At 36.4% G+C, this 23,770-nt stretch overlaps 1 protein-coding gene across 1 annotated transcript in view; it reads right to left on the bottom strand.

The window, feature by feature from the left end:
- The window catches only part of RAB27B (RAB27B, member RAS oncogene family), a 45,467-nt gene extending 24,034 nt beyond the window's left edge, over positions 1-21,433 (bottom strand). The window contains exon 1 of the mRNA XM_045527643.1: positions 20,967-21,433. The gene's annotated coding sequence lies outside the window, so the exon portion shown is untranslated. The remainder of the gene's footprint in view (positions 1-20,966) is intronic.
- Between the last annotated feature and the right edge of the window lie 2,337 nt (positions 21,434-23,770).

The raw sequence follows: 23,770 nt of genomic DNA, 5'->3' as shown, positions 1-23,770 counted from the left end.
GTCTCCTAATTATAGTTCAGTTCTCAACTTAAATGTTTCTTCCTCGCAGAGATTTTGCAGAGCTCTACATCTAAAGAAGGCTCCCATTCATTTTCCATGGCTTCACTCTCTTTTAATTCTTTTTGTACCCATTTCCCTAGATGATACCTGTCTTCTTATTTATTATCACTTGCTTTTCCCTCCAGGAGGCAAGCTCTGGGAGGGCAGAATTTGTATGTCTTGTTCACTTTCAGGCCTAGCTCAAAATAGGTGCTCAAGAAATGTTTGCTGAATAGACTAATATAAGTCTTGCTAGATCTAATTTACTGTGGTTGTGTAATAAAAGACTCCTGGTTTTGGAGAACTTCAGGTTGTACATACAAGAAAACTGAATACTATACTTTATATAAGAAAAAGTATCTTTGCCCTCAAAGTTACCTTATATAATATATTGAATCTAAAGAAGAAATCAATCTAAAACGCACAAGTATAAAGCTATAGAATTAAAGGCCCCAGATGAAGGAGTATACAGTTTTCAACTCTATCAATAGCTATTTTTAAGATGGTGAATTACTTAATACCTATCTTTGCTTCCTTGATTTTCAGAACTGAATCCAGTAAGATTATGTGATTGGGGATTATGATGAGGTACTGGAAATGGTTTTATTTAAGTGGGCCAGGGTAAGATTACTGAGGAGGGAATCCCACTTAAGAGAATCATTGGCTCAAATGCTTATTTCTACTCATGTATGAGGCTGTTAATGGAACAATACATTACCTTGGACATCAACTTTTGATGATATATAATACAAATAATCCATACTTTAAATAAAAGCAAGAATCATGTTTTAAATGGATAAAGAATGTCAGGTGTTTCAGAAAATTTGAGAAAACATCAGCCTGGGCAACATAGTGAGAGCCTGTTTCTACAGGAAAAAAAAAAGAAAGAAAGAAAAGAAAAGAAAACATTAGCCATTAGCCAGGTGTGGTGGTGCACACCTGTAGCCCCAGCTACTAGGGAGGCTGAGGCAGGGGGATCTCTTGAGCCCAGGAGTTTGAGGTTACAGTGAGCTATGATGATGTCACTGCACTCTAGGCTGGGTAACAGAGTGAGGCGCTGTCTCTAAAAAAAAGAAAAGAAAAGAAAACATTATCACCATAGGATGTAAATAAATCGTATTATAATTATCCGCGTTTGTGCTCTGCCACTGTTTTTACTTTAGACCTGATTTTTCAGCAGCTGACAAATGAATTGCTCAATAAGGGGCTAGACTTTAAAGGCAGGTCTGCCTGTGGACAAATTTAAGCTATGTTGAATTCTTAGAACCTATATTATAGAGAATTTAAAGTGGATTAGGATATTTTGTACTTTGTTCATCTGCTTTATTTTTCAATCTCCACATATCTTAAAAATATAGGTTAAGTTTGATCTCATTACCTCCCACAATCACCTAACTAAGTCTTCTAAGGCAAGTTTTGATTAGCAGAGTATCTGGTTTAAAAAAAAAAAAAGGCACACACTATATATTTGTTGAATGGATAATGAAAAGAGGCAAAGAAGGATTGGAAGAGGGCATTTCTATCACTGAAAGTCCTGAACGGGAGAGTGGAGGAGAAACTAGAAACTTAGTAGAATAAGGCCAATGGATAGATGGAGAAACACTCAGATAAGTGTGTATGTGGGAGAAGAAAGTTCCCGAGTAAAGCCCTGTCTTCCCTCCCTCACAATTTTGTTGACAGCTAGCCCTAAAGATGTTGTAACAAATGCTAAATATCTGTATTGTAACTGGTCTAGCCCACATTTGCTGAACACTTCAGATTCTAAAATCTATTATTGTAAATGGTTAACCTGGGAAAACCATTCTTCCCATTACCAGTGGCATTTAATGGAATCTATAATAATCCGTACTTTTGCTAATACACTAAATCTAAAGCAGTGTGTTGAGATAAGATGCAACCAAATGGTGGGGAGTAGAGGAGGAATATCAAATCATTCAGCTAGAATATATATATAAAGACGTAGTAACATCACTGGATTCCAGATGTAAAAGAAGCCACAGGCAAAAAAACTACAAAAAATAAATAAATGAAAGTGGGCTGAAGAAAAAGGACAAAGTGATGTGAAAACATTAGAAGTGAGATCATGAATGATCTGGGTTGGACAAAGAAGAATTTTATAAACTCCTGACAAAAGCTAGATATTGTTCCAAGCTTATAATGATTAGTCTTTCAACCAAAAGACAGTGAGCCAAGGGAAATACACATGAAAAGAACTCACTGTATGTAAAGCATGCATGATTGTGATACTTCTGAAAAGGAATCAAGAAACTTCAGACCAATTAATAGAACTAATAAAACACTAAGAAGTTAACCTAGTTTCCATTTCTCTTCTTTCACAGTCCTTAGAGAAAAGCATACTTAAATTTCTTTGTTGCTGTCACAGCATTATCCTTTGAATTCTGGGCCAAGACCCAGTTCCAAACTACTGGAATCACTCAAATTGTGGTTTCATGGATTTTTTTTTTTTAAAACAATTCTACAATTTGCCATACACTGCCAGGCATCGAGCTCTCTCTGAAATTCACTGTACCCTAAAGAGTTCTTTCTCATCTATTTTTTGCTGAATGTTAAGATTTCAAGTTTAGTTGACCTTCTAAAGATGCTTCTAGACGAATTGAGATTGTCAAAATTAAAAGAATTTAAGGTCCCATTGCCACTCTATGGTCTCTGATTCTATAACTTTCCCCTTACTGACATCCATGCATTGCCAAATTACCCAGAACACAGCATATCCGCAGGGTTTTTTTGTTTGTTTGTTTGTTTTTCAGAGACGGAGTGCAGTGGTGCCATCATATCTCTCTGTAACCTTGAACTCCTGGGCTCAAGCAATCTTCCCACTGTAGCCTCCTGAATTGCTGGGATTACAGGTATGCACTACTGCACCCAGATCCTCAGTTTTAAAAAAGAATGTCAAGACAATTCAATAAACCTTTTTTTACTGAACATCAACTATATTCAGGAGACTTTGAAAACTGCTGTAAAGATGGCAGCGACAGATAAAAACAGCTAAACCAGGAATAGAATTCAATTCTTCTCTCCTCCCTGAACCTATGCCTCAAATTTACTGGAAGATATCATTATCAGGAAATGACCTTGAAACAGATACTCACATTGTGTTCTCCGCTGCAAAAACGAGAATGGTTTTGCGGTCTGTCTCTACATCATGCATTTCAAAAAACACATTCATAAAGGAAGAGAAGGGAGATATTTGGCAAGTGCAGGAACAAGATATCCACCCCTAGGGTTTTAATTCTATTCTTTCATTTTAGTGGCACATCAAGACATGACTATGATATACACACAATTTGAGGGGACTGATAAGGTTCATTAGTAAAAAACACTATTACCTTTTCCCTTAAATCACAATTCATAATTATGTCCTTTCAACTCTTTTTTCATAAGCCCTTCACGCTCAGGTGATCCAAGGCAGGTGAACCAACAAACACAAAATCCAGAACCATCTTGTAAAGGCTTTACAAGAGAATAGAGATCAAAGAAACTTGAGCCTGAAGAAATTTTACCTGCTTGGTTTCTCTTGACCAGTTCTCTCTAGAAGGTGTTTTAGCTGAGATGCTCATCCGCTAAGAAACATAAATAGCAGTTCTGAATTATTTTCCAAATTAAAACTAGGAGCTTCTAAATAAGGTTAAGAAAGGTGGAATCTCAAAATTAGGCCGGATTGAGATGTGTCCCTACCAAGAATTTGGGGTTAGACATATGGCTCAAATTCTATCTCCTCTTAATACTAGTTACGTGGTTTGAACAATTTCTTTAACCTGGGTCTGAGAATCCTCTGGTGTAAATAGGAATGTGTAGCACCATATAGTATGTATAAAGTGCCTGGCATACCACTCAACCCAAGGAGGAGATCTTGAGAGGGTGCAGATGATCTCTTGGTCCTAAGTATTGTCTGCAACCATTTCTTTGCATTTCTTTGTAATGAGTTTTTCAACTGCAAACACTCACTAATAACATTTCTCATTTTGTGCATTAAGCCTAAATAATGACTGCAATAATGAACTCTGTTGTTAGTCAACCTGTGTTTACCTGAAACATTTACAGAATGCTCAAGTCCTATGAAGAGACATAGCATTAAATATAATGCTAAAGCACTTACAATTTAAGAATTGAGTTTTGAGTGATCACCAAAATAGATTATTAAACAAAAACAGGTGTATAGATTTGTTAAAACTCATTGACCTGTATACTTAAAATGGGTGTGTTTTTTGTATGTAAATTATTCATCAATTAAATATTGTCGTTCTAAGTACAACCTTTAGAGATTCTGATGAAATTGGTCAGGAACGAGAGTGTGTGGCTTGGGCATGAGGAGTTTGAAAACTATCCTAGGTGATTCTAACATTGAAAAAAATAAAAAACAGCAAACAAGATTCAGAACAGTGTGAATAGTTACTTAGGGATGCCAGATTTAGCAAATAAAATTCAGGACATTCAGTTAAATTTGAATTTCAGATAAAAGACAAATTAATTTTTTAGTATAAGTATGTCCCAAATATTGCACATTTAACTACATGTTCTGTATTTCATCAGGCAACCCTAAATAGTATGCTAACTCTTGTGCAAAAAAAGGAAGAAAGAAGAATACATGTATCAAACTGTTTAATTATATATGCATAAGATAGATTTTGAAGGTTTCCTTTTAGGGAGAGGAACTAGGGCAGGAGGCAAGAAAGAGAACACTTTTTACTTTTTGTGTGTTGAATTTTGAACCACATGAATGTACTGCATATTTTTAAAACAAATAAAATTGTAAAGTTTAAAAATAAGCAATTTCTAACAGGAGCTAAAAATCAACACAGGGAGGCAAAACTAATACATGGGATACACTTAGAAAACAGATAAAACTTTGCTCAAATATTTTATTCTACTTATTTTCAGTGTGGTTAGATGTAAGTAAAATTAATATTAACAACTACTTACTGAGTTGCCAGACTATAATTCAAATTAATATTAGCAATCTCCTATTGAGTTGTGATTATGCTAAGCATTTTCATATGTTAGTTAATTTAATCCTTACCATAATCCTTGGAGGTTTTGCAAATGAAAAGGCTGTAACTCAGAAAGGGTAAGTAATTTGCCCAAGACCACACAGCTAATGATGTGGCCTGGAGTTTGAATCCAGGTCTGTCAGAATCCAGAGCCTATTGCTTTTAGACACAACACAATACTCTTGTCATCTTCCAGAATATATATTCCTAAAAAGTCAGAACATTTGTCTTGAAGCATGAAAATCAATGCAGAAAGCAAAAGCACTGAATAAACCCTTTCATATACTAACATCAGTCGCTAAGCTACGAAAAATGACACACTGCTAAAAATATTGTTTGTTTGTTTTTAAATAAATATACAAGTACACTTCACTTTGTGTAATGCTGTGTTCCAGGAAAGTTGCTTATATATAACATTTATGCAAATGTAATCATATTTAGAATAAAATTGAGAGTCTGCCTTTTAGACAAACTCTGCTGTTTTTTTTTTTTTTCAGTTAGGAAGATATTTTTGTAATATCATTGACCTGATTTATTTGTTTTTGGACAGGGTACAAAATGAGGTAATCTAGGAGTTTGTTAATTGTCCTTCAGAGTTGAGGGTCTTAATACAAAGCATACTGATAATTTATGTGTGAAGAGGCTATTTTGCTAAATTGCAAAGGATTTAGCTAGTTAGATTGTTTCCAACTTGAGCCTGCCTTTAATTTATTGTTTTAATAGTATGAGTACATATTTTCCACGGAACAGCAAAGAGTGGCACTTATGTGATCAAACCCATACTATTTTCATAGCTTATCATAGACAAGAATATGTTAAGATCTATTTAGTTTTCTATTGTGAATGGTTTTAAACAAATGTCTCCAAAGTCTGTTTTGGTCTGTACATTCTAAACATTCCCAAGTGATCTATCTTCTTTAGTGGGTGTGGGAACTTAGAGGACAGAGGATTATCTATTGGGCATGGCAATTGAAAGCTAATATATCAAGTTAATTTTAAAAACAGTTGACTGAAAGCTATAATGCCATTGAGAAGCGCTCCACAGCCTCCCTGAATGGCTGTCAGGATCTCTGATCACTGTCGGGGTGGGAACCAGCCCTTCACCAATTTCTCCAGCCCATGAGAACCAAAGTTGGACACACAGAAGTTAAGGCAAGCCTTGACGTCCCCAAAGTCAAAGTACAAAGTTCAAACTTTGGACTTTCTCCCATTATACATCAACATTTCTGAGCAGGCAAAATTATGATTTCAAATTTGGACTTTTGAAAAAAATCAACTCAGGAACGATCATTTAAAATAGTGCCCAAGAGGTGCCGCTGACCAGGCAATGGCTCCATTTGTCACCATCACCATCCTTGTTTAGCAGTGTTTGTGCTGCTGTCTGAATAGTCTATTTCTTTTTATATTTTTTATCAAGGTGAGTATTTTCTTTGAAAGAACAAAATCAAACAATTTGTATAATATGCTAGATCTATGTCATCACAGATTGTACCTAAAAAGCAGTGAGTAACTGAAGATTTTACTTTTAGCTCCTTGGGAACAGATACACCTCCACTGTTGCCCCCTCTACCATGAAATTTTTAGCCATTTTCACATTTGATTCAGTAGGTATTTTCCAGAATACATTAAATACATGACATTATGTTACATTACATTACTACAGTAAGGTACTGCCTGTAGTTAAACTGCAAAAAACTATTGTTATTTCCAATAAGTCAAATTGCATATCCATTTAACTGTATTTATCATATCTAATAGAATAAAATTTTTTGTTTACTCTTCTTAATTTTAAAAAATATAATTATTTATATCTTTTATAAACTATTATGGTTTTAAAATGTTTTTTTCCCTTGGTTCTCTGAAGCTCTAATTTTTTTCCCCTGTAAGTCAACATCCCATTTTTATTTAAATGTCTCCTTATCCACAGTCTGGGGAAATAGATTTACATCTATTTATGAATAAATTCCATGAATTTTTCCCATTTAACATTTTAATGATATGAAGGATCAAGACTCAATATTAAAAAATCTCTACAGCACAAAAATTGCTGATAATGCAGTTCTGAGAAAGCCATGAACACTTATTTTTATAAGTTCTGACAAGAGTTGGGTTAATAACCACATTTGGAAAATCAGGATAAATTATGCTCAAAAATTTGGGCACCCAGAGTCAATCCATCAAATATATGTGGGGAGGTTTAAATGAGTTTATAAGTTTTTGCTCAATCTTTTGTTTTTCCTTGACAATAATTTATTCACTATTTGAGCCTATTTTTTGTACCTTTTTCCACATCATATCAGGACATTTTTAGTGGCAGTGGCAGAATGAATTAACAAATAAAAATAGGCATGGAAATTTAAGAGTCAAGGAATTGGAGGGGGAAATTTCAGGTAGATCTAACCTCATAATTAACATCATATTTCTAATTTAACATCATGTTCCCAATTGGGAGTCGTCTGTTACAGGTTGGAGACTAGCATTCCTCAATTTTCTGGGCTGCCTCATGTTCACTCTCCAATCCATAGGCAAATGCACATATCTTCTTTTTACAGTGGTTTTAGAGATACCACACAGCAGCCCTCTCAAACATACCTCCCCCGCCAATTTACCAGAGAACTGGATATTTCCATCATTAGAATACTTTTTTTTCATCATTAGAATAACTTCATCTGAAGTTCTCTATAAAGTATTAAATAAATGCTAGTAAAATATGTATGATAGAGTTGCATTTTATGTCAGTTTCAGAAATATGCAGAATATTAGATCCCTGTAAAAATGCCCTCATAGAACAAAATAGCTTCATTGCCTTGGGCTTTGTTATCATCAATGAAAAAGCAGTCATATGAAGTCTATTTCTACCTCATTTATAAAACTACAACTAGAAACACTGTGAGTTATGTGTTTTGTGCCATAAAGTTACTATTAGAATGTAATAATAGAAAAAAATGTGTCTTTCCCCCAAAACTGATATATTAATATTTTCTTTAATCTGATAAGAAAAGCTATGATACTCATTACCTTTTTTGCCTCTGTTGCCTGGAATCTCAGTTCAATTTTTTGCTCAAATATGGTGGGCATCAAAGGTTCTTTAGTTACACTACTTTAACCTGCCTCAACATGCTTTGGTTTTTTGCTTGTTTTTTATTCTTCCTGCAGATATTTGACTACATTTTTTATATCTAACACTAAATTATTGCAAATCCTTTTGTGAAAGGAAGTAAATAGAGTATATTCTTGTTGTTCATGGCAGTTATATTCTATAAAGTTGCTGCAAACACTGAGTTAGTGAATACTGAGCCACTGTTCTAGAGGAAATATGGGATTAAATTCCTGGGAGCCTCTGGCCACAATATTTTCATCAACTAATCAATATATAACCTTGTTCTATGTGTTTTTCTGTTTAAAGACACCTTATATAATACACAGTTGATTCATTAACATTGAACTCGAGGCCAACAGTGCTATAATTCATGCCTGAATGAAGCTTATCTAACATATCTATTTTCTCCTTAAGGCATATCACAGCTCCCTTGCCCTTAGGAACACTAGACAGCACCTCAACACGGCACATGGTGGCCATTTTAAACAGGAAAAACACCACCTAAAAGGACAAAAATACAAAAAATATGGCATCAAAGAAGCCATGAAAAGGATACTTGTTTACAGAATGAGAGCTAAAGCAAAAATGTAGAGCTCCAACTTGTTAGACCTCAGCTGAGAACTTGCAAGTTGGATGACTCAAATTTTTTAATATTCTGTGCATATCTGCTAATGACTGAAAAAGCCCCGCAAGAATTTATTTGGGGGTTACAAATAGATGTTATTGAGTAGGCAAATTTGCAAATACACACTCAGCAAATTGTAAGGATTGATTATATTTTTTCTCAAAAGGGACATTCCTGTATTTTGGCCAATTAGCATATTCATAACAATTAGAATATAAGATTAGCAAGTAGAAAAGAAGGCCCTGTTGGAATGGAATTAGTGACAGGTATACTTTGATAACTTTGTAGAAATCTGGGAAAGGCTAGAGCAAAGACAAGAGCATATCTAAAGGGGGCAGGTGGGCAGCTGGGAGATTCCATATGGTCTCAGGGTCCTGGAAACAGATTAAGAAAAACAAAGTGAGGCTAAAAAGGAGACAGCATTGACTAAATTCACAATGTTACTTCTTTCCTATTGCAATGATCCTTTTATTATACTCATTATTGCTTAGCTACAGAAATCCAGAGGAAATTTTTTTCTTCCCAAATAGATTTTTACCCTATACTTAGGCAAACACATCAGGCCATATGAGCAGGCATTGTGGTGAGGAAACATAGCTTACTATCTAATGAGCTTTGGTCAAATTGTTGGTCAGATTTGTAACATCAGGTTCTAAGAGAAGTTTAATGTCATACTTCTAGTGCTGATGATGCAAAACATTATTAAACCTGGAACAGCAGCCCCTCCACCTCCATTTTCACAGTAACACTTGGCTTGTCTCTAACGCTAATTAACCCTCATGTATCTTCTATTCAGTGAAAATTATTGGCATTATTAGCACCACAGAGCTCTGCAGGAATTTTAATTTATGGCCATTTGTCACGGTTGATGGTTAATTCAGCATCTTTTCCTACAAAGCTACATCCTGCAGAGGGTATTGGTATATAGATAAACCATATTTGTACAGTGTTTCAATCATGAACTTGGCTCAGTTCTCAAAGTTACACCCTTGTTATCTCAGACCCCACCCTGATTAATGTGACACTCCTCCCCTCTTCCTTGCAGCCATCTCAGGGTTACGGGGTGACTTTTTCATCTAGTTCTGTGGCTCTTATCCTTCCTGTCCTCATTTGTACTATGGTCCTAAACCTGTCTGAATGAGCAATCAACATTCAGATTAAGCACATGAGGGATGATTACTCCAATATTCACAGTTTTTAAAACTCAATATTTTGATCTTGATTATCTGAAAGGAGGAAAAATATATAGCTCTAGTTCGGCCACACTTTTTAGAATGTGAAGAAATATTTCAAAGAAGACTTTGTATTAACATTCTCTATTTTAGAAGAATAGAAATAATCCTCATGTTACTAGATGATATTTTAAAGTATTAGAATCAAGTAGATTGATTGAGCTGAAGGTTAGAATATGTCTGATTTCCAAATAAACCGGTTTGCTCTGCTTTCTTTTATAACAGTTTGACGTTGGTCCCCTTCCTGGCTGACATACAGCAGGTACACACCAGTATGGCTTAAATGTTCCTGTTATTTTGATGATTAGCAGGTGCCAAGTTAGTTGTTCAATGTGTTTAATATCACTTGGAGTCCCTGGAGAGTTGGGAGAGTAAACAGCAGAGATGAGGGCAAATACATCCCTGACACTCTTGTAAAAACAACTTCAAGTGCAAGTTCTCTTTACAGTGAATCAGAAAGAAGCATCTTTTTAACATAAGGTAGTTTACCACTGCTTAAAAAAAAGGAATGAGTTTTATTGAAAATCTAAAATTATAGGTATGTTATTACCACAAAGCTATAATAAATATCAAGTGCACAGGGCACTAATTTATTTTAGTGCCTTCCTGAACCTCAATAATCAGAGAAATTTTTACTACAAACTCTAGTCAGGTTATGTTCCTTACTGACACAACACCCAGGGACTATGGTACAAATAAATTTGAAAGATAGTGATTGACTTTATAGAGACATACAGTCTGTTCATTAAAAAATAATATGAATGCATGAATTCAAACTATTTGTAACAAATATTTTTGTCTGAAACTAGAAAATCTATGGTGAAATTATTACTTGCAGCAGCCCTGCAAACTACGAAAATTTTTAAATAAGCATCTTGCTCTTTAGAATAAAGACAGATAAAATCTAACAGTGACGGGTATCTTAAAATATATTTTAGCCAATGTTTTGATTTTTCCTTTGACCTATAGGAAAAGGACTTCTATGTATCCAATTGATGTATATGGTTATATCCTTTGTCTTTCTTCATATTGTCATCTAAGCTTTGATGGACTTGAAAATATCCTGTTCCCAGTTATGCTTAACATTAGTTGAAAATATCCGTTTTAAATTTTCTTTCACACATAAAGCTTTACAGAAATCTTTTTCTGAAAAATAGTTCAAAAACCTCATGCCCTGGAATTGAGACTGGACGTCATTTCAGTGTATTTGATTAAGTGCTCTAGTTGTTCTGCAGAGAAAAACTCATAAGATTCCTCTAAGAATTTCAATAGTTATCCAAATAGTTTCAATAGTTTGCCTTTAATTGTTTCCGGAGCTGATTTTGGTAATTGTGTTAAATAAAATTGGATCCAGAAAGGTTACGGCTAGAATGGGAGAATATTTGTTTACTTTAACCCCCTTTCATTCTTTTCATACTGCACATATACACTGCATGAATGTACTGAAATTTTTATAAGTTATATGTAAAAAAGCCTTCCAAAGAAGAAGCAACAGTAAGTCAAAATAGAATTTGTAAAATGGAGCTCAAAAAAACCAAAATTACTAAACTTTTTATGTTCTTACACAATAGCCTAGACTTGAGAACTAGTACTTTCAATGAATGCATGCTTTTAGTGACAGTGTTTCAAAGCTGAAAATGATGGTGTTGGTTGTCAGTCTTTAGTTAAGGGTTTAATATCAATGCAACTTTTTATCCTTGATCATGCTAAACAGGCATCATCTAAAGTGATTCATAAATGTTCATCGCAAGTTGTAACAGGACCCTTTTTCCCCAATAATGATTTTTGTGCCTTTTTCTTCATATTACTACACTCTCACACAAGTCCATATACTCTTAAAAAAATATAAGATTTGTGCCCATAATCTTAGCTTCCCTATACTCAAAACTCAAACAAGAAAAAAAAAAAAAAAACACTAGTATTTCCCAAGAGAATATGAAATATTGACAAAGTTACAGATGGGGATAATCTAGAAGATTCACAGTTGGATAATAGCTTAGTGAATAATATAAGTAACCAAATGCTTGAGGAAAAAAGAACAAAAGCCTTTAAGTCACCATGGTTCTAAGCTGAAGTCTTGACTAGAGTATTTGTAGATATGGAGTTGGTGTCTAACTCCTCCATGAGTCATTTAAATGTTCTTTAGGGTTTAGCTTCTCCATCTATAATAATCAGAACACAAATAACTGGGCTATTGACATATTACAAGAAGCTTTTATGAAAAACACATTTGTTCAGAACTAAATGTCTCAAATGATGCATCCATAACAAAGAGAGCTTTGCACACCTGAAATCCAGAAGAACACAGACATCTCAATTGGACAAGCAGGCATGCAAAATGTTCTCATTATAATTATTTAATAATCAGAAATAATTATCATGGAGAGAAGCAGCCAGATGGTTGTATAAAGAATTTTTGTAAATATAGTAGAATATACCAAACTTTTTCAAACAGTGAACTGGAAAAGTATTAACATAGAGACAGAGACAGGGTGGGAAAGAGGAGATAGGAGAGAGAAAATAACTTTCCCTAAGTTTGGTTAATTATTTGACATGTTTTTATAAGTCAACCACTTGACATTATTTTATATATTATTAGAACATAGAAAAATAATTATCTCTAGAGAATTATTCTTTAATTCTTTTAAAACATCAAGATATATTTTGTAATCCTTTTGGTAAGTAGATCTTGAGGCTAAAGTATCCTAAACGCAGTCATAGCAGAGCAAGAACAAAGCTATTAAGTTAAATAAAGAGAATGGGAGTTAATTTGCACTGAAATTAATATTGGCTGGGCATCAGTTATTAGAGCATGGTATTAATGAGCCCAAATGAGTAGATTGTGTCACTTCAGGAATCTGTTAGGTTCCCATTTTTTGGTAGTAGAACATATTCCTAGTTGAAATATGATTTAACATTTTTCACAGGGTGGGCTGGAGGAGAATATATATGAATAGGATTATAGGGAAAGGAAACATTACTTAAAGTGGTTGTCCCCCAGAAACTACAGGCACATTTAATGTGTCCTTCCAATTTAACAATGATAATAATGGAGTGCGCATATTTACATCCTTGTAAAATTATATATAACCTTAAATTTTCCCTAAGTCCTTCAAAACTTTTAATATCATTATTCTTCAAAGGAGAGTTGTGCTTACAGAAGATTAAGAAAACCATTAGTCCTATCTTATGGCCACTCCTCCTCCTCCTTTCCAGGGTCTCCCTGAGAGGTGGTCTTGTGGATTTTTGCCATCACCAGCATGCCAGTATTTCCCAAGCGTTATTGCCAGCCTGGCCTCTCCTGATAGGTCTGGATTTCAAGAACCACTTTCTTGAGAATATCCAACTGAATAACCACAGGTACCTCAAATGCAGTACATCTTCCTCGCCCTGGCTTGCCTCAGTTTTCTACGCTGGATTTCAATGTTTGAAACCACTCTTCATCCATCTATTGCCTTGTTAAAGTCAGAAATTTAGCCTTTATAATGATTTTTCGTTCCCCCAATATCTGGTTAATGCCCACTCATTAATTATTTCATTAATCTGACTCCTCTTCTCCAACTTTACAATCACTGAGCTAATTTCTGATCCTTTTTATTTCCCACTCCTAACTGATCTCTCTACAGTTTTAACCTCCTTAAATTTATCTTCCTCTTTATTACCACAGTCATGCATTCCAACCACTAACTGAAACTTCACCAAGTTACACTAAAATTATCTGCTTGTGGATCTCTCTCTTTTACTAGATTCCAAGTTCTTTAAGAACATGAACTATATCTTATTTATCATTACAACCAAATATGGTCTGACACACAGTAGGTACTTAATGAATATTTTTAATTAAAAATTCAGACAGACAAAAATTGTATCAGAGACTAAATTGCTATTGTCACGTTTAACAAGAGGAGCAGATCTTTTATTGCAATAATCACATTGTTAACTTTAAATAACTTGATATTTTTCCTAAAGTCTATACCGTCCTACAACAGGCAGAATTTGTGCTCCCTGAAGAATGTCAGTAATTCTCATATTTTTTATTTTTATCTTTTGGATCAAGTGACCAGGCACAATATATGTTTGCTGTGGAAAAGACTAATTATGAGGCAGTTTTGAGCCTTATTTTAAAACCCTACTTATTCTAATCTCTACACGCTTTTAGAAAACATGATTCCTGAAAAATAACACAAATAAAAATGCTTTTACTGGTTAAAAATATTGTGGTGCAAACAGAGCACCTTTCGCTAAGCATATAGTTAACATTTATGAATTAGAATTGTTCCTTTTTTATTTTGAATTAGTACTCTATTCTCAAGTTGCCAAGCTTATACCCTTATGTGTTTAAATATTTACTGTGTTGATTTTGAGAATCAACCTCACCGCTCTAGACAACTTGGACAACACTTCTAGGCATTGTTTCCCTAAAATCACTCTAATTCAACACCTTCCAGGAACTTCGGGATAAGAAACTGGTTTCTGGTTCCCTGGCTTCATGCATAAGTTTACTTTAAAAGTCAAAGTGTATTCTAAACAAATGAAACTGTAAGGAATCAGAACCATGAAAAACCCCCTTGATTGGAAGGACTGTTGCAAACCAGAAAGAACAATCTAATTCCAGGGAAATTCATCTTCGAAGCAACTCAGTTATTGTCATATAGCCATTTTACAGAGAAAACCACAGTAGAATTCAACGACTTCCTCAGAGCCTGCACAGGAAACAGACGCACATCATGGGTTGTCCAAGTCTGCAGAGGAGACTAAGCCTGCAGGTTGGTGTAACTTTACCTACTGGTGGAGAAACATACTAGACAAGGGTCCTTAACCTCCATTTTCATCTCATTCTCACTTTTATCTGTGGATACACTTTTCTAATCACAGGTGGAGTGGATTCTCATCAAGTATGTAAATTCCTGGGGTAAGGAGAGGGAACCCCAATTAAGGGTATCCAGGAACAGTACTAATGAGCTACGCATTCTGTTTTTGTTTGCTTGGTTTTCCTAGTGGCCAAGTGAAAAATTAAAATCTAACATAAGAGATTTGGGGATTTTACAGCCCAATTTCAAAATAAGTAGCACTTGACAATAGCCTAGTGAGATCCAAGAGAAACGCAAATCCAAAGTTGCTCATTTCATTTTATTACTACTATGTAGTTGTCATCAACTAGCACCCCATCTTGAACTGCACAAGAAAGCACAGATCTTTCAAATATGATGCCCACTTAAGCCTATTTTATCATGTTTTAACCCTCAGTTATAAATATGGAAATATTTTCATTATCATGATTATTTTCCTCTAAGATATGTTTTGCAGTGTTGTTTTCTGTATTCTTTCTAATAGAAGGCTTTACCTCCACACCCTGATAGACAGCATTTGAGAACAGTTATTACTAACTTTAGAAAGACTAAGATCAAACATTGAATGGGAGAGGTATATGCATAGGGACTGGGAATAATGGTTTCCATATAGTTTGTTGTGATACCTATCTTTAGTTCACTCAAAGAATTAAAAAATTAGCAAACTGGTTGCATTGCTCCTACATTTTGTAGCATTTGGGAGAAAGCTTCAGAAAATTAGATGCTTAAGTCAGATAAGGAGGCACCTGAGTTATTACGTGACAACTCTTGATATCAGAAAAAGTTTCTCCTTTTTTAAGTACTAAGATATGTCTAGTTTTTCTTTCCCTCTATGAAAAATCTAATTTCATTTTATATGTTTAAGATTTTGACATGTCTAGAAACATTTATCAATAGTATATTTTGTTTATGAAAATAACACGTATTGAATAATAGACGATAAGAACTGAGTAATTTTTTTAATGAACTTCTTAGTCTCTAATTATCTTGCCTAAGTTAGATCGGGCAAATATCATACACACCAGTTTTTTTCTAATTATTATTCTGCAGTGTCCCTCAGGTCAGATTTAATACATAATCTCATTTTTCTGAACAAGTTAAAGAGAGAATCAAGAAGAAAACAGATTGTGCTGACCCTGAGTTCACTACAATTAAAAATAAATTTATGTGCTACAGAAAAAAGGTTAAATAAAATCTGTGCGTTTTCCCTAAACCTTTTTAAATGAATATTTTCCTCATTTATAGAGTTTATATATTTCTCTTCCTCTCCATATTTATATGCACACACACATATACGTACCTACTTATAAATGCAGATTTACATATATATACATTATACGTCTGTGTCTATGGACATCTAGCTATCACCTATCTATCTAAATGGATAGATACATAAATAGAAGGAAGAGACGGGGGGAAAAAAGAAAGAAAGAACTAAACATGAAGCAAGAATTGCAAGTTACCCAGACCTAGAGCTGGACAGTAGGGCTGTTAAAACAATCAATCCACACCATTTATTTTACACAGGAGAAAACCAAGACCTTAAAGAGACGGAATGCCATGTTCATAGCTATATACTACTCAGCACTAGCAATATTTGATTAATAATAGACTTCCTAATGGTTTGATTTAAATTCCACCAAGCTCTCTCCCAGGTTAGGAACTTGGCAGATGCCTTCGCTCTGTCTGATTTGTTTTTTCCCAAATATTTACCTGCCTGGCGACCAGACAGCATTTAGGTCCCAACTGAAACGCTATTACCTCACAGAGTCCTCTTGACAGCTTCCACTATGATTCTTTCCCATCTAAAGAAGTTATTTGCAGCCACGATAACTTTTCAATTTTTTTTGATTTTAATTTTCTTCAAGTGTTGTCTAATCCTTCCATTGTGAACACTATTCTCTTTTATATAGAAAGAAGAGGGAAGCAAAACAGAAACTGATTAATTCTACTTTCTCTCACATCCACTAACATGAAGTGAGATGGCCCTTCCTTAGTCACTGCTTTGTTTCAAACAATGCAAAAAGAATCTTTAGCTCTCCTGAGCCTTTTCTTACAAGCTTCAGTTCACTCTGGGTTTTACTCTTCCTTAAACTATGCTTACAGCTCAGACAACACCTTTGTAAGTATTTCTAATTGTATGTTGCTCTGTTCATCTCTTCTATAAGCCACTTTCTTAAAACTGATTTTATTAGAACCTCTATGAAGCTTCATGAGGTTTTCTAGTGGCTTTTCTCTTTTCAATTTGTCTTGGAGATTAAGTGAAACACTATTTTCAGAATTTTTACAAGTTAGTTTTTCTGAATATCTTATTTTGAGAACTTCATCTCCTACTCAAGTTGCCAGTGAGCCATATGGCCACATGCAATCACTTCCTTCATTTCACTATTTATCTTAGCAATGACACCATTGACCAATCCCTTCTTCTTGAAAAACTTCCTGGCTTAGGTTTACCTTTCACTTGACTGGTTTTTTACTGACTTCTCCTATGCAAGATCCCTGAATGTCAGAATAAGCCACAGTTTAATCCTTAGGCCTCTATTTTTTTTCTCTCTAATCTTTCTCCAGGTGATATCCTCAACACCATGGCTCTAAATAGCATCCATAGGCACTTGATTTGCAAATTCCTACAATCAGCTATAACTTCCTCTAAGTGCTCCATATAAGATGAGTATATGTCAAAGCTCAATTTGGTATTCCTACTTGGATACCTAAAAGTCCCTCAAAAGGCTGGAAATGAACTTTTCATTTTCCTTGCAAACCTCTTTCTCCCCTAGCTTTATCCATGTTAGGAAATGGCTTTGCTGTTTGCCCATTGTCTTCAGCACGAGTCATGATGACCCTTTCCTTCATCCCCACACTTCACTCGATTCATTAGCAAGTTCTGTTGGCTCTGCCTTCAAATATTTCCTACTTCTCTCCAGGGCCACTGTTCCAACCCCAATCTATGCTGGTCATTGCTGGTCTACTGGAATCACCTCCTAACTGGTCTCTTATCTACTCTGGTTACCCTACAACCCATTCTCTTCACGGAAGCCAGAGTGATCTTTTCAAAAGATCACCTCCTCTGAGGCTTTTTCTGACCACTGAGTCATACAGAGTCCCCCTCCAGGTCATGCCCATTATTTTTCCCTTTAACATTTTTTTTTCTTAATAACACTAAAACTTGCAGAATCACTAATCTGCTTATTCAGTTATGTGTCTACCTCTCCACACTAGAATGTAATTTCCATGATAGTGGAGACCTTCTATGTTTTACTAACTTCTGTTATCCACAGCACTGAGAAGAATATTAAAGTTCTTAGTATACTAAGTATTTGCTGAGAAATGCCCAACAGGTTATTTCTAAATCAAAGTGCTTTCTCATTTTACTCAGAATAAAAACCAAAGCCTGCATATTTATTAGGACCTTCAAAGCCCCCCATGCCTGGCCCCATTATTGCCCCTCCCCTAGTTCTTTCTACCCTCCCTCTCGCTCCCTCTGTGCCAGGTGCACCAGCTTCTCTGCTGTCCCTGGAAGATGCCAGGCAAACTCTTGCTTGCTGTCCCTTCAGTCTGGAATGTTCTTCCTCCTCGTATCCACATGGGTCACTCTCTTACTTGTTTCAGATCAATATGAAATATCATCTCAGGGAGGCTTTCCCTGGGCACCTGGTCTAAAATTTCAACACTCACTGTCCCATGCCACTGCCACTCTCTGCATGTCTTCTCTGCTTGTATTCTCTCCTGAGCACTTACCCTACTGTACCATGGATTTAGCTTATTCATTTGGTTTACTCTTTATCTCCCCAGGAGTGGCAGGCTCTGTGGGGTCAGGTATTTTTCTCTGTTTTGTCCACTTCTGTCCACATAGAGCCCAGCATAGTGCTTAACACTATTAACAAATATTTGTTCAATAAATGAACAAGCAACTTTATATATTATGTTTCTCGATATATTAAGCAGTTGTTTAGTTAAAAAGACTGAACTTATTGAAGATTTTTTTGGCCATTTGTCAAACAGTGTTTCTCTCATTATTGGTAATCTAGATAAGTTTCCCTCATTTAAGGAGGGCCAATGAGAGAAGGTTAATACTTGGAGAACATGAATAATGATTGCAAAGTGTGTGAACCAAATTAAGCAATGCTCTCAACTCCATATATGGGGTTTACAATAAGTTTGTTATTATGTTTAGGGTTGCTGCTGCTTCCTTACTATAGAATAAACTTAAGCCCCATATACCTCATCATGAATGAAAAACTCATTCCCCCTTGGCAGCCATAGTTAGAAAGTGCATACTTTTCAGGGGAAATACCTGGCTTGTCCTGTCTGTTTTCACTGTAATTGTTTTCCCGCATCTCAACATTATAATTACTTGCTTAAGAGCTGAACTATTGGTTAACCTGCCTTGATGAATCAACTCAAGAAACTGGATTAATTGTGAGATGAGCTTTACGTGAATAGTTGGTCTATATTTCATGCTCTACTGATCTGAGAGATCTAAAAACCTTACCAAAAAATTCCAGGAGTGAGGGTGGGAAAAGAGCAGATTTCTGTTCTGAACCACCTGGGGCTTTGGATGACTTCCACTTTCTGGAAGAACAGTGAAACAAATGAACAGCAATTCTGAAACCAGCAGATAGTTGTAGTATAAGCTGTGTACCAAGGAGCTGGGGAAGATCTATGATATTAGGGTTACCTTCCTTCCCTATCAGCTCAAACATGCCTGGTTCAGAAATGACCTACGAGAAAGGAGCGCTGTGGTTCACTCATATTTGACAGATTCTCTTTATTCCTCCTTGGCAACTGTGAGAACAGGCCCATCCAGTTTCATCCGAAATGTTTTGTTTTCCTTTCGAAAGCAATGATGGTAACATGGGAGTTCACAGTCAGTTCTTAAGCAGAAAAGCCCCACTGATATTAAACTATCTGTCAAGATGACTTTTTTTCTGGTCATCCATAGGAATCCCCTCTTGCCTTCAAGGAAGGCTGATGCCATCTGGGTAGAGAATTATGCTAGGAAACTATGAAAAATAACTATTTGGTAGTGGGGAGGATGGCATATGACAAGTATGGCTGTCACTTCATAGCCACAATTTGAAATTTATAGTTGCTTGAAAAGTCAATAAACTTAAATACCTGAATTTATAATGATCCCGAAGTCCATCCTTTCTGTCAACTTTTCAAAATTTATAACCATGAAACCCTATAGTCTATATATATAATATTATTGAATACATGTAAAAAAGCTTACTGTTGACAACTGTATACATTTTACATTTTAAAAGAACTAAATCAAAATTAATAGATATATTACATAATAATTTTGTTGGTAACAACCCTGTTATTAATATGGGCTAAATTTACTGATGTACCATTTAAACAACTAGAATCTCATACCCTTAGTTTCAGATCTTGACCTAAAAAGCTGGTAAACATGTTACAGGTGTGACGGCTTTAATCAAACACAGCCTCTTCCAAGGAACACAGTCCCTGCTTACAGTCCACCTGCTTCAGTAGTTTGCAGAGGCTTCTTTAGATAATGTTGCACCGGGTGGGACAATCTTGGAAGCTAATTTATTGTGACCACTTGAACCAACACAGACACACAACAGAGTAGGTGCGACACTTAGATCAGAATTCAGAAGCAACAGAGCAAAAAAAATGGAAAACGGAAACTACTCTTGATTTCTCTGTGGCTATTTCACCTGAGGAAGTGCAGAGAAATGTTCTTTCACTTGCCTGGCTTGTTTCACTAAGTCACTTCTTCCTGCATGAAACTCGAAACACATCATCGTTCTTGTTCTAATTCATCATTATTGTGGTTGTTTTCTGAGATACAAAGGGAAGGAAACAGGCATCGCCGTGCCCAGTTTTTTTGGTCCTAACCAGCTGTTTGAAAAGCAAACACCAGAACCGAGAAAGCCAGGTCGAGCTGGCTGATGCCATCCGCGCGGCACACACCACTGCTGTCCTCTGTGCAGGGATTTCTGGGGACACCGCGACCGCAGGAGCGCGCGCACCCGCCCGGCCGCAGGCACGGACGCCAGGCCCGCCACGCTCCCCAGCCCGCACAGCCCCCCGCAGGGTGGGAACACATTCCGGGACTGCAGCCCGCCTTCCCCAACTCACCAGCCTGCGAAGTTTCCGAGCCGGGAGGGCGGGCGTCAGATTTCAGGGAGCTTTTCCTTCCCCTTCCCAAGCCCGGGAACAACCACGCGGGATCTGCCTCACAGGGCGACAAGCATGGGGACGGCTCCTTATTTTTCCAACCTGTGGCTCCGATCGGTCCCCAGTCCCCTGCCGGCCGTCAGGGCTGCAAGTGGCAGGGCTGGTAGCACCACCCCTTGGAGTCCGCAGTGACTCGGATCTGGAAGGTTTGTGTGAGAAGAAGGCGTGTCCCGAGTCTGAACGCGGATGTGCCGAGCTCACCTCAGGCAAATCTTGCTAGTGACTCAACTGCTGCACTCAGAAACCCGGGGGGCTCCTGGTTCAGTTCTCCACGCCGTGGGGCTGGAAACCCAGCGGCGAGCTCATTTTTATTCATTTATTTTTCTGTGTTTTCTTTGATACCGCTTACTCAAAGAGCTCCGAGCACTGGGAGAAAACTGTTTCCAGGGCATTGCATGCTCTCCTTACAGGAGAGTCTCACTGAGTATGGGGAGAGTCCACGATTGCAAGTGCAGAGCAGGGAAAGGCTTTGGCAGATAAAAATGGGAGTTGGAAAGAAATTCGTATTTTAAAAGTTAGAATGGGCTCATATGAATGCATTCATCAGTATGCATCATCCTAATTCTTGCTTCCTAAAATCACTTCGGACATCAATGGGTTGCTGTTAAACAAAATAGTGAGCACACAGTATCACTGAACAAATACTTATTAAGTACCTACTGGGTAGCAGACCCTGTTCTAAACACTTCAGATTCACCCACAAAGCAAAGACCCTACCCTGGTTGCCCCTCTTGGGATTACGTTTGAGGCATACTCTGACATCCCTAATTTCATGGTAAAGGTAAGAACACAAGGTTGAATACATATTATAGCAATTGACTTATTCCTATGTGAAGAAAATTAGAGTTCCAAACCTGTTGCTTAAATTTGTGTTGGAAAACAATGAGATGAGGATGATTGCTTAAATTTTAATTGTTTAAGTCAGTTCCAACTAGGGGCCTTAGAGACCTAATTTGGGAGTCACTGCCATTACCAGCTAGGGAGCGTCTCCCAGAGAATGTCTTGTGAAGAGAGCAAAGGATCAGCCCCAAACATACAAGTGACAGCAAAGTAGTGGAGAAGAGGAGTATTAGAGAAAACATTTGGTTTCACAAAAATCTGTCTATTCTATTAGGAAACCATGGAAGAAGTCGTATTTTATGTGCCTCAATGTTCTTATATTGAAAATGAGGATAATAATAATGCCTCATAGTGTTATTGTGAGTAATTGAGTTGATATCAGTAAAGTGTGTAGGGCAGTGCCTGGCACGGTAAGATCTATGCATGTGTTGGCGATACTTGCTATTTTGGTAGCACTTAATCTACTCCATTCTCCCCAAAAAGGTACAATTCATAAAAAATATCTCAGATCTACTAGGAGAAAGTATATGAGGTTCATAATATAGATTTTCAAAATACGTATGCTGAAACTCTATGTCTGTGATAAATCTACTTTACAACCAATAGCAATATCCAAGTATACAACAAGTGTGTGTCCATGGGCCTGGATAGAGATAAAAGAAAGAAAACAACAACCTTGAATTTTTTCCACTATTAACATATCAATTTAAAATGATTCTCTGTGCTATGCAATGATCCATACTCTTTACCTAGTTAATGTGTTCACTAATCAAATTAATCCTAATAGCCATTATTTCCTGTATGCAATAGAGTTTGTAAAGCCCTTGACTGTAGATTATCTAATTTGAATTTCACAACATTGTTTTGAAATAGGCATCTATTATATTTATTGTCTCCATTTTTAGAGTGATGAAACTGAGGTTGAGAAAATTCCAGTCATTTGCCCAGAATCAAGAAGGTCAGTAAAGGGAGAATTCAGGTCTCCTAGTCCTGAATGCTGAGTTCATGGTGGCTACTATTTTGTGCTACCACCCTACTATTTCTAGAAAAATTTCCTGCTATGAGAAAATGTAACATATACATTTATCATAGGCTCTCCTTGTCACCCTTCCCCAGATTGTGTCATCTGCTTTATCGGGTCAAGTCCCGCAGGGACAGCTCCCCTGGAGTGACTTGCTATATACAGTCCTATCTTTCAGGTTCCCAGGCTCAGCGCCATTAGACACTGTTAGAGAGTGGTGGAGCATTTCCCTTCCTGTGGAAAGAGGGTTTCCAAGGAGGAGAAAGAGTGGGGGATATGAGAGAAATATTTCTTGACCACTTCATGCAGGCCACTGTCACAGAAGTAGAACAGAATAAAAGACCCAGGAAAACCAGTGAAAACAAGATGACAACATCATGTGTCATCATCATCATCATCAAACTTCCTGTACTTGGAGTTTATGTAGCACAAATTAAATACATATAACTTCTGTCTAATTCAATAAATACAGCACTGAGGTAAACAGATATATAAATGTACATGGGGAGACATCTAGTTATAGATAGCAAATTGATCACAGGTATATCATAACCCTTTCCTCAAATTCCTTTATCAGAAGAATAACTGAATTTTTAAAATATTATTAAACCTTAAACACAAATAAATGTGAGAGGAGGTATCGGCAGATAAAATACATTGCAGTGATTTTTTGGAAGAACTTAAATCAGAAGGAGGCTTGATACATGATTTGGAAGAGCACAGGCACACACTGCATGTCTGCAGGAGGGGTGATGGACAAGATGCAAGTCAATTCTTCCCGCAAAACCTGGGAAGACTCAGGCCTAGAAGGCAGAAATACCAGCCTCAGGGAGGCCAGGTGGTA

This window comes from Lemur catta, chromosome 16, assembly GCF_020740605.2.
Source record: "Lemur catta isolate mLemCat1 chromosome 16, mLemCat1.pri, whole genome shotgun sequence".
Lineage (NCBI taxonomy): Eukaryota > Metazoa > Chordata > Mammalia > Primates > Lemuridae > Lemur > Lemur catta.
This window is presented reverse-complemented; position numbering and strand designations above follow the sequence as displayed.